Source organism: Lagenorhynchus albirostris, chromosome 13, assembly GCF_949774975.1.
Source record: "Lagenorhynchus albirostris chromosome 13, mLagAlb1.1, whole genome shotgun sequence".
NCBI lineage: Eukaryota > Metazoa > Chordata > Mammalia > Artiodactyla > Delphinidae > Lagenorhynchus > Lagenorhynchus albirostris.
In genome coordinates, this window is record NC_083107.1 from 206,129 (window position 1) to 218,541 (window position 12,413).

Below are 12,413 nucleotides of genomic sequence, written 5' to 3' on the forward strand. Positions count from 1 at the left end.
CGCGCCCTCACACGCACGCTCCCCCTAAAGCGTTGTCGGACCCTCACCTGGACCCTAAACCGTCCCCGTCCCCTAACCCTAACCCTAGCCCGAACCCTAACCCTAATCCTTCCCCGAAGCCTGACCCTCACCCGTCCCCTAATCCTAACCCTTACGCTAACACTAACCCGCGCCCTTACACGCACGCTCCCCCTAAAGCGTTGTCGGACCCTCACCTGGACCCTAAACCGTCCCCGTCCCCTAACCCTAACCCTAGCCCGAACCCTAACCCTAACCCTTCCCCGAAGCCTGACCCTCACCCGTCCCCTAATCCTAACCCGTACGCTAACACTAACCCGCGCCCTCACACGCACGCTCCCCCTAAAGCGTTGTCGGACCCTCACCTGGACCCTAAACCGTCCCCGTCCCCTAACCCTAACCCTAGCCCGAAACCTAACCCTAACTCTTCCCCGAAGCCTGACCCTCACCCGTCCCCTAATCCTAACCCGTACGCTAACACTAACCCGCGCCCTCACACGCACGCTCCCCCTAAAGCGTTGTCGGACCCTCACCTGGACCCTAAACCGTCCCTGTCCCCTAACCCTAACCCTAGCCCGAACCCTAACCCTAACCCTTCCCCGAAGCCTGACCCTCACCCGTCCCCTAATCCTAACCCGTACGCTAACACTAACCCGCGCCCTCACATGCACGCTCCCCCTAAAGCGTTGTGGGACCCTCACCTGGACCCTAAACCGTCCCCGTCCCCTAACCCTAACCCTAGCCCGAACCCTAACCCTAACCCTTCCCCGAAGCCTGACCCTCACCCGTCCCCTAATCCTAACACGTACACTAACACTAACCCGCGCCCTCACACGCACGCTCCCCCTAAAGCGTTGTCGGACCCTCACCTGGACCCTAAACCGTCCCCGTCCCCTAACCCTAACCCCAGCCCGAACCCTAACCCTAACGCTTCCCCGAAGCCTGACCCTCACCCGTCCCCTTATCCTAACCCGTACGCTAACACTAACCAGCGCCCTCACACGCACGCTCCCCCTAAAGCGTTGTTGGACCCTCACCTGGACCCTAAACCATCCCCGTCCCATAAACCTAACCCTAGCCCGAACCCTAACCCTAAGACTTCCCCGAAGCCTGACCCTCACCCGTCCCCTAATCCTAATCCATAGGCTCACACTAACCCGCGCCCTCACACGCACACTCCCCCTAAATCATTGTTGGACCCTCACCTGGACCCTAAACCGTCCCCGTCCCCTAACCCAACCCTAGCCCGAACCCTAACCCTAACCCTTCCCCGAAGCCTGACACTCACCCGTCCCCTAATCCTAACCCGTACGCTAACACTAACCTGCGCCCTCACACGCACGCTCCCCCTAAAGCGTTGTCGGACCCTCACCTGGACCCTAAACCGTCCCCGTCCCCTAACCCTAACCCTACCCCGAACCCTAACCCTAACTCTTCCCCGAAGCCTGACCCTCACCCGTCCCCTAATCCTAACCCGTAGGCTAACACTAACCCGCGCCCTCACACGCACGCTCCCCCTAAAGCGTTTTTGGACCGTCACCTGGATCCTAAACCGTCCCCGGCCCCTAACCCTAACCCTAGCCCGAAACCTAACCCTAACCCTTCCCCGAAGCCTGACCCTCACCCCTCCCCTAATCCTAACCCGTAGGCCCACAATAAGCCGCGCCCTCACACGCACGTTCCCCCTAAAGCGTTGTCGGACAATCACCTGGACCCTAAACCGTCCCCGTCCCCTAACCCTAACCCTAGCCCGAACCCTAACCCTAACCCTTCCCCGAAGCCTGACCCTCACCCGTCCCCTAATCCTAACCCGTAGGCTCACACTAACCCACGCCCTCACACGCACGCTCCCCCTAAAGCGTTGTCGGACCCTCACCTGGACCCTAAACCGTCCCCGTCCCCTAAACCTAACCCTAGCCCGAACCCTAACCCTAACACTTCCCCGAAGCCTGACCCTCACCCGTCCCCTAATCCTAAACCGTAGGCTCACACTAACCCGCGCCCTCACATGCGGCTCCCCCTAAATCATTGTCGGACCCTCACCTGGACCCTAAACCGTCCCCGTCCCCTAACCCTAACCCCAGCCCGAATCCTAACCCTAACGCTTCCCCGAAGCCTGACCCTCACCCGTCCCCTTATCCTAACCCGTACGCTAACACTAACCAACGCCCTCACACGCACGCTCCCCCTAAAGCGTTGTCGGACCCTCACCTGGACCCTAAACCGTCCCCGTCCCCTAACCCTAACCCTAGCCCGAACCCTAACCCTAACACTTCCCCGAAGCCTGACCCTCACCCGTCCCCTAAACCTAACCCGTACGCTAACACTAACCCGCGCCCTCACACGCACGCTCCCCCTAAAGCGTTGTCGGACCCTCACCTGGACCCTAAACCGTCCCCGTCCCCTAACCCTAACCCTAGCCCGAACCCTAACCCTAACCCTTCCCCGAAGCCTGACCCTCACCCGACCCCTAATCCTAACCCGTAGGCTCACACTAACCCGCGCCCTCACATGCACGCTCCCCCTAAAGCGTTGTCGGACCCTCACCTGGACCCTAAACCCTCCCTGTCTCCTAACCCTAACCCTAGACCGAACCCTAACCCTAAAGCTTCCCCGAAGCCTGACCCTCACCCGTCCCCTAATCCTAAGCCGTACGCTAACACTAACCCGTGCAGTCACACGCACGCTCCCCCTAAAGCGTTGTCGGACCCTCACCTGGACCCTAAACCGTCCCCGTCCCCTAACCCTAACCGTAGCCCGAACCCTAACCCTAACCCTTCCCCGAAGCCTGACACTCACCCGTCCCCTAATCCTAAACCGTAGGCTCACACTAACCCGCGCCCTCACACGCACGCTCCCCCTAAATCATTGTCGGACCCTCACCTGGACCCTAAACCGTCCCCGTCCCCTAACCCTAACCCTAGCCTGAACCCTAACCCTAACACTTCCCCGAAGCCTGACCCTCACCCGTCCCCTAATCCTAACCCGTACACTAACACTAACCCGCGCCCTCACATGCACGCTCCCCCTAAAGCGATGTCGGACCCTCACCCGGACCCTAAACCGTCCCCTTCCCCTAACCCTAACCCTAGCCCGAACCCTAACCCTAACCCTTCCCCGAAGCCTGACCCTCACCCGTCCCCTAATCCTAACCCGTACGCGAACACTAACCCGCGCCCTCACACGCACGCTCCCCCTAAAGCGTTGTCGGACCCTCACCTGGACCCTAAACCGTCCCCGTCCCCTAACCCTAACCCTAGCCCGAAACCTAACCATAACACTTCCCCAAAGCCTGACCCTCACCAGTCCCCTAATCCTAAACCGTAGGCTAACACTAACCCGCGCCCTCACACGCACGCTCCCCCTAAAGCGTTTTTGGACCGTCACCTGGATCCTAAACCGTCCCCATCCCCTAACCCTAACCCTAGCCCGAACCCTAACCCGAACCCTTCCCCGAAGCCTGACCCTCAACCGTCCCCTAATCCTAAACCGTAGGCTCACACTAACCCGCGCCCTCACACGCACGCTCCCCCTAAATCATTGTCGGACCCTCACCTGGACCCTAAACCGTCCCCATCCCCTAACCCTAACCCTAGCCCGAACCCTAACCCTAACCCTTCCCCGAAGCCTGACCCTCACCCGTCCCCTAATCCTAACCCGTACGCTAACACTAACACGCGCCCTCACACGCACGCTCCCCCTAAAGTGTTGTCGGACCCTCACCTGGACCCTAAACCGTCCCCGTCCCCTAACCCTAACCCTAGCCCGAACCCTAACCCTAACACTTCCCCGAAGCCTGACCCTCACCCGTCCCCTAATCCTAACCCGTACGCTCACACTAACCCGCGCCCTCACACGCACGCTCCCCCTAAAGCATTGTCGGACCCTCACCTGGACCCTAAACCGTCCCCTTCCCCTAACCCTAACCCTAGCCCGAACCCTAACCCTAACCCTTCCCCGAAGCCTGACCCTCACCCGTCCCCTAATCGTAACCCGTGCGCTCGCACTAACCCGCGCCCTCACATGCACGCTCCCCCTAAAGCGATGTCGGACCCTCACCCGGACCCTAAACCGTCCCCGTTCCCTAACCCTAACCCTAGCCCGAACCATAACGCTAGCCCGAACCCTAACCCTAACCCTTCCCCGAAGCCTGACCCTCACCCGTCCCCTAATCCTAACCTGTAGGCTCACACTAACCCGCGCCCTCAGACGCACGCTCCCCCAAAGCGTTGTCGGACCCTCAACTGGACCCTAAACCGTCCCCTTCACCTAACCCTAACCCTAGCCCGAACCCTAACCCTAACCTTTCCCCGAAGCCTGACCCTCACCCGTCCCCTAATCCTAACCCGTACGCTAACACTAACCCGCGCCCTCACACACACGCTCCCCCTAAAGCGTTGTCGGACCCTCACCTGGACCCTAAACCGTCCCCGTCCCCTAACCCTAACCCTAGCCCGAACCCTAACCCTAACCCTTCCCCGAAGCCTGACCCTCACCCGTCCCCTAATCCTAACCCGTACGCTAACACTAACCCACGCCCTCACACGCACGCTCCCCCTAAAGCGATGTCGGACCCTCACCTGGACCCTAAACCGTCCCCGTCCCCTAACCCTAACCCTAGCCCGAACCCTAACCCTAACCCTTCCCCGAAGCCTGACCCTCACACGTCCCCTAATCCTAACCCGTACGCTAACACTAACCCGCGCCCTCACACGCACGCTCCCCCTAAAGCGTTGTGGGACCCTCACCTGGACCCTAAACCGTCCCCGTCCCCTAACCCTAACCCTAGCCCGAACCCTAACCCTAACCGTTCCCCGAAGCCTGACCCTCACCCGTCCCCTAATCCTAACCCGTACGCTCACACTAACCCGCGCCCTCACACGCACGCTCCCCCTAAAGCGTTGTCGGACCCTCACCTGGACCCTAAACCGTCCCCGTCCCCTAACCCTAACCCTAGCCCGAACCCTAACCCTAACCCTTCCCCGAAGCCTGACCCTCACCCGTCCCCTAATCCTAACCCGTACGCTAACACTAACCCGCGCCCTCACACGCACGCTCCCCCTAAAGCGTTGTCGGACCCTCACCTGGACCCTAAACCATCCCCGTCCCCTAACCCTAACCCTAGCCCGAACCCTAACCCTAACCCTTCCCCGAAGCCTGACCCTCACCCGTCCCCTAATGCTAACCCTAATCCTAACCCGTACACTAACACTAACCCGCGCCCTCACACGCACGCTCCCCCTAAAGCGTTGTCGGACCCTCACCTTGACCCTAAACCGTGTCCGTCCCCTAACCCTAACCCTAGCCCGAACCCTAACCCTAACCCTTCCCCGAAGCCTGACCCTCACCCGTCCCCTAATCCTAACCCGTACGCTAACACTAACCCGCGCCCTCACACGCACGCTCCCCCTAAAGCGTTGTCGGACCCTCACCTGGACCCTAAACCGTCCCCGTCCCCTAACCCTAACCCTAGCCTAAACCCTAACCCTAACCCTTCCCCGAAGCCTGACCCTCACCTGTCCCCAAATCCTAACCCGTACGCTAACACTAACCCGCGCCCTCACACGCACGCTCCCCCTAAAGCGTTGTCGGACCCTCACCTGGACCCTAACCCGTCCCCGTCCCCTAACCCTAACCCTAGCCCGAACCCTAACCCTAAACCTTCCCCGAAGCCTGACCCTCACCCGTCCCCTAATCCTAACCCGTACGCTTACACTAACCCGCGCCCTCACACGCACGCTCCCCCTAAAGCGTTGTCGGACCCTCACCTGGACCCTAAACCGTCCCCGTCCCCTAACCCTAACCCTAGCCCGAACCCTAAACCTAACCCTTCCCCGAAGCCTGACCCTCACCCGTCCCCTAATCCTAACCCGTACGCTAACACTAACCCGCGCCCTCACACGCACACTCCCCCTAAAGCGTTGTCGGACCCTCACCTGGACCCTAAACCGTGTCCGTCCCCTAACCCTAACCCTAGCCCGAACCCTAACCCTAACCCTTCCCCGAAGCCTGACCCTCACCCGTCCCCTAATCCTAACCCGTACGCTAACACTAACCCGCGCCCTCACACGCACGCTCCCACTAAAGCGTTGTCGGACCCTCACCTGGACCCTAAACCGTGTCCGTCCCCTAACCCTAACCCTAGACCGAACCCTAACCCTAAACCTTCCCCGAAGCCTGACCCTCACCCGTCCCCTAATCCTAACCCGTACGCTAACACTAACCCGCCCCCTCACACGCACGCTCCCCCTAAAGCGTTGTCGGACCCTCAACTGGACCCTAAACCGTCCCCGTCCCCTAACCCTAACCCTAGCCCGAACTCTAACCCTAACCCTTCCCCGAAGCCTGACCCTCACCCGTCCCCTAATGCTAACCCGTACGCTTACACTAACCCGCGCCCTCACACGCACACTCCCCCTAAAGTGTTGTCGGACCCTCACCTGGACCCTAAACCGTCCCCGTCCCCTAACCCTAACCCTAGCCCGAACCCTAACCCTAACCCTTCCCCGAAGCCTGACCCTCACCCGTCCCCTAATCCTAACCCGTACGCTAACACTAACCCGCGCCCTTACACGCACGCTCCCCCTAAAGCGTTGTCGGACCCTCACCTGGACCCTAAACCGTCCCCGTCCCCTAACCCTAACCCTAGCCCGAACCCTAACACTAACCCTTCACCGAAGCCTGACCCTCACCCGTCCCCTAATCCTAACCCGTACGCTAACACTAACCCGCGCCCTCACACGCACGCTCCCCCTAAAGCGTTGTCGGACCCTCACCTGGACCCTACACCGTCCCCGTCCCCTAACCCTAACCCTAGCCCGAACCCTAACCCTAACCCTTCCCCGAAGCCTGACCCTCACCCGTCCCCTAATCCTAACCCGTACGCTAACACTAACCCACGCCCTCACACGCACGCTCCCCCTAAAGCGTTGTCGGACCCTCAACTGGACCCTAAACCGTCCCAGTCCCCTAACCCTAACCCTAGCCCGAACCCTAGCCCTAACCCTTCCCCGAAGCCTGACCCTCATCCGTCCCCTAATGCTAACCCGTACGCTTACACTAACCCGCGCCCTCACACGCACGCTCCCCCTAAAGCGTTGTCGGACCCTCACCTGGACCCTAAACCGTCCCCGTACCCTAACCCTAACCCTAGCCCGAACCCTAACCCTAACCCTTCCCCGAAGCCTGACCCTCACCCGTCCCCTAATCCTAACCCTTACGCTAACACTAACCCGCGCCCTTACACGCACGCTCCCCCTAAAGCGTTGTCGGACCCTCACCTGGACCCTAAACCGTCCCCGTACCCTAACCCTAACCCTAGCCCGAACCCTAACCCTAACCCTTCCCCGAAGCCTGACACTCACCCGTCCCCTAATCCTAACCCGTACGCTAACACTAACCCGCGCCCTCACACGCACGCTCCCCCTAAAGCGTTGTCGGACCCTCACCTGGACCCTAAACCGTCCCCGTCCCCTAACCCTAACCCTAGCCCGAACCCTAACCCTAACCCTTCCCCGAAGCCTGACCCTCACCCGTCCCCTAATCCTAACCCGTACGCTTACACTAACCCGCGCCCTTACACGCACGCTCCCCCTAAAGCGTTGTCGGACCCTCACCTGGACCCTAAACCGTCCCTGTCCCCTAACCCTAACCCTAGCCCGAACCCTAACCCTAACCCTTCCCCGAAGCCTGACCCTCACCCGTCCCCTAATCCTAACCCGTACGCTAACAATAACCCGCGCCCTCACACGCACGCTCCCCCTAAAGCGTTGTCGGACCCTCACCTGGACCCTAAACCGTCCCCGTCCCCTAACCCTAACCCTAGCCCGAACCCTAACCCTAACCCTTCCCCGAAGCCTGACCCTCACCCGTCCCCTAATCCTAACCCGTACGCTAACACTAACCCGCGCCCTCACACGCACGCTCCCCCTAAAGCGTTGTCGGACCCTCAACTGGACCCTAAACCGTCCCCGTCCCCTAACCCTAACCCTAGCCCGAACCCTAACCCTAACCCTTCCCCGAAGCCTGACCCTCACCCGTCCCCTAATCCTAACCCGTACGCTAACACTAATCCGCGCCCTTACACGCACGCTCCCCCTAAAGCGTTGTCGGACCCTCACCTGGACCCTAAACCGTCCCCGTCCCCTAACCCTAACCCTAGCCCGAACCCTAACCCTAACCCTTCCCCGAAGCCTGACCCTCACCCGTCCCCTAATCCTAACCCGTACGCTAACACTAACCCACGCCCTCACACGCACGCTCCCCCTAAAGCGTTGTCGGACCCTCACCTGAACCCTAAACCGTCCCCGTCCCCTAACCCTAACCCTAGCCCGAACCCTAACCCTAACCCTTCCCCGAAGCCTGACCCTCACCCGTCCCCTAATCCTAACCCGTACGCTAACACTAACCCGCGCCCTCACACGCACGCTCCACCTAAAGCGTTGTCGGACCCTCACCTGGACCCTAAACCGTCCCCGTCCCCTAACCCTAACCCTAGCCCGAACCCTAATCCTAACCCTTCCCCGAAGCCTGACCCTCCCCCGTCCCCTAATCCTAACCCTTACGCTAACACTAACCCGCGCCCTTACACGCACGCTCCCCCTAAAGCGTTGTCGGACCCTCACCTGGACCCTAAACCGTCCCCGTCCCCTAACCCTAACCCTAGCCCGAACCCTAACCCTAACCCTTCCCCGAAGCCTGACCCTCACCCGTCCCCTAATCCTAACCCGTACGCTAACACTAACCCGCGCCCTCACACGCACGCTCCCCCTAAAGCGTTGTCGGACCCTCACCTGGACCCTAAACCGTCCCCGTCCCCTAACCCTAACCCTAGCCCGAACCCTAACCCTAACTCTTCCCCGAAGCCTGACCCTCACCCTTCCCCTAATCCTAACCCGTACGCTTACACTAACCCGCGCCCTCACACGCACGCTCCCCCTAAAGCGTTGTCGAACCATCACCTGGACCCTAAACCGTCCCCGTCCCCTAACCCTAACCCTAGCCCGAACCCTAACCCTAACCCTTCCCCGAAGCCTGACCCTCACCCGTCCCCTAATCCTAACCCGTACGCTAACACTAACCCGCGCCCTCACACGCACGCTCCCCCTAAAGCGTTGTCGGACCCTCACCTGGACCCTAAACCGTCCCCGTCCCCTAACCCTAACCCTAGCCCGAACCCTAACCCTAACACTTCCCCGAAGCCTGACCCTCACCCGTACCCTAATCCTAACCCGTACGCTCACACTAACCCGCGCCCTCACACGCACGCTCCCCCTAAAGCGTTGTCGGACCCTCACCTGGACCCTAAACCGTCCCCGTCCCCTAACCCTAACCCTAGCCCGAACACAAACCATAACCCTTCCCCGAAGCCTGACCCTCACCCGTCCCCTAATGCTAACCCGTACGCTTACACTAACCCGCGCCCTCACACGCACGCTACCCCTAAAGCGTTGTCGGACCCTCACCTGGACCCTAAACCGTCCCCGTCCCCTAACCCTAACCCTAGCCCGAACCCTAACCCCAACCCTTCCCCGAAGCCTGACCCTCACCCGTCCCCTAATCCTAACCCGTACGCTAACACTAACCCGCGCCCTTACACGCACGCTCCCCCTAAAGCGTTGTCGGACCCTCACCTGGACCCTAAACCGTCCCCGTCCCCTAACACTAACCCTAGCCCGAACCCTAACCCTAACCCTTCCCCGAAGCCTGACCCTCACCCGTCCCCTAATCCTAACCCGTACGCTAACACTAACCCACGCCCTCACACGCACGCTCCCCCTAAAGCGTTGTCGGACCCTCACCTGAACCCTAAACCGTCCCCGTCCCCTAACCCTAACCCTAGCCCGAACCCTAACCCTAACCCTTCCCCGAAGCCTGACCCTCACCCGTCCCCTAATCCTAACCCGTACGCCAACACTAACCCGCGCCCTCACACGCACGCTCCCCCTAAAGCGTTGTCGGACCCTCACCTTGACCCTAAACCGTCCCCGTCCCCTAACCCTAACCCTAGCCCGAACCCTAATCCTAACCCTTCCCCGAAGCCTGACCCTCCCCCGTCCCCTAATCCTAACCCTTACGCTAACACTAACCCGCGCCCTTACACGCACGCTCCCCCTAAAGCGTTGTCGGACCCTCACCTGGACCCTAAACCGTCCCCGTCCCCTAACCCTAACCCTAGCCCGAACCCTAACCCTAACCCTTCCCCGAAGCCTGACCCTCACCCGTCCCCTAATCCTAACCCGTACGCTAACACTAACCCGCGCCCTCACACGCACGCTCCCCCTAAAGCGTTGTCGGACCCTCACCTGGACCCTAAACCGTCCCCGTCCCCTAACCCTAACCCTAGCCCGAACCCTAACCCTAACTCTTCCCCGAAGCCTGACCCTCACCCGTCCCCTAATCCTAACGCGTACGCTTACACTAACCCGCGCCCTCACACGCATGCTCCCCCTAAAGCGTTGTCGGACCATCACCTGGACCCTAAACCGTCCCCGTCCCCTAACCCTAACCCTAGCCCGAACCCTAACCCTAACCCTTCCCCGAAGCCTGACCCTCACCCGTCCCCTAATCCTAACCCGTACGCTAACACTAACCCGCGCCCTCACACGCACGCTCCCCCTAAAGCGTTGTCGGACCCTCACCTGGACCCTAAACCGTCCCCGTCCCCTAACCCTAACCCTAGCCCGAACCCTAACCCTAACCCTTCCCCGAAGCCTGACCCTCACCCGTCCCCTAATCCTAACCCGTACGCTAACACTAACCCGCGCCCTCACACGCACGCTCCCCCTAAAGCGTTGTCGGACCCTCAACTGGACCCTAAACCGTCCCCGTCCCCTAACCCTAACCCTAGCCCGAACCCTAACCCTAAACCTTCCCCGAAGCCTGACCCTCACCCGTCCCCTAATGCTAACCCGTACGCTTACACTAACCCGCGCCCTCACACGCACGCTACCCCTAAAGCGTTGTCGGACCCTCACCTGGACCCTAAACCGTCCCCGTCCCCTAACCCTAACCCTAGCCCGAACCCTAACCCTAACCCTTCCCCGAAGCCTGACCCTCACCCGTCCCCTAATCCTAACCATAATCCTAACCCGTACACTAACACTAACCCGCGCCCTCACACGCACGCTCCCCCTAAAGCGTTGTCGGACCCTCACCTTGACCCTAAACCGTGTCCGTCCCCTAACCCTAACCCTAGCCCGAACCCTAACCCTAACCCTTCCCCGAAGCCTGACCCTCACCCGTCCCCTAATGCTAACCCGTACGCTTACACTAACCCGCGCCCTCACACGCACGCTACCCCTAAAGCGTTGTCGGACCCTCACCTGGACCCTAAACCGTCCCCGTCCCCTAACCCTAACCCTAGCCCGAACCCTAACCCTAAACCTTCCCCGAAGCCTGACCCTCACCCGTCCCCTAATCCTAAACCGTACGCTCACACTAACCCGCGCCCTTACACGCACGTTCCCCCTAAAGCGTTGTCGGACCCTCACCTGGACCCTAAACCGTCCCCGTCCCCTAACCCTAACCCTAGCCCGAAACCTAACCATAACACTTCCCCAAAGCCTGACCCTCACCAGTCCCCTAATCCTAAACCGTAGGCTAACACTAACCCGCGCCCTCACACGCACGCTCCCCCTAAAGCGTTTTTGGACCGTCACCTGGATCCTAAACTGTCCCCATCCCCTAACCCTAACCCTAGCCCGAACCCTAACCCTAACCCTTCCCCGAAGCCTGACCCTCAACCGTCCCCTAATCCTAAACCGTAGGCTCACACTAACCCGCGCCCTCACACGCACGCTCCCCCTAAATCATTGTCGGACCCTCACTGGACCCTAAACCGTCCCCGTCCCCTAACCCTAACCCTAGCCCGAACCCTAACCCTAACCCTTCTCCGAAGCCTGACCCTCACCCGTCCCCTAATCCTAACCCGTACGCTAACACTAACCCGCGCCCTCACACACACGCTCCCCCTAAAGCGTTGTCGGACCCTCACCTGGACCCTAAACCGTCCCCGTCCCCTAACCCTAACCCTAGCCCGAACCCTAACCCTAACCCTTCCCCGAAGCCTGACCCTCACCCGTCCCCTAATCCTAACCCGTACGCTAACACTAACCCACGCTCTCACACGCACGCTCCCCCTAAAGCGTTGTCGGACCCTCACCTGGACCCTAAACCGTCCCCGTCCCCTAACCCTAACCCTAGCCCGAACCCTAACCCTAACCCTTCCCCGAAGCCTGACCCTCACACGTCCCCTAATCCTAACCCGTACGCTAACACTAACCCGCGCCCTCACACGCACGCTCCCCCTAAAGCGTTGTGGGACCCTCACCTGGACCCTAAACCGTCCCCGTCCCCTAACCCTAACCCTAGCCCGAACCCTAACCCTAACCCTT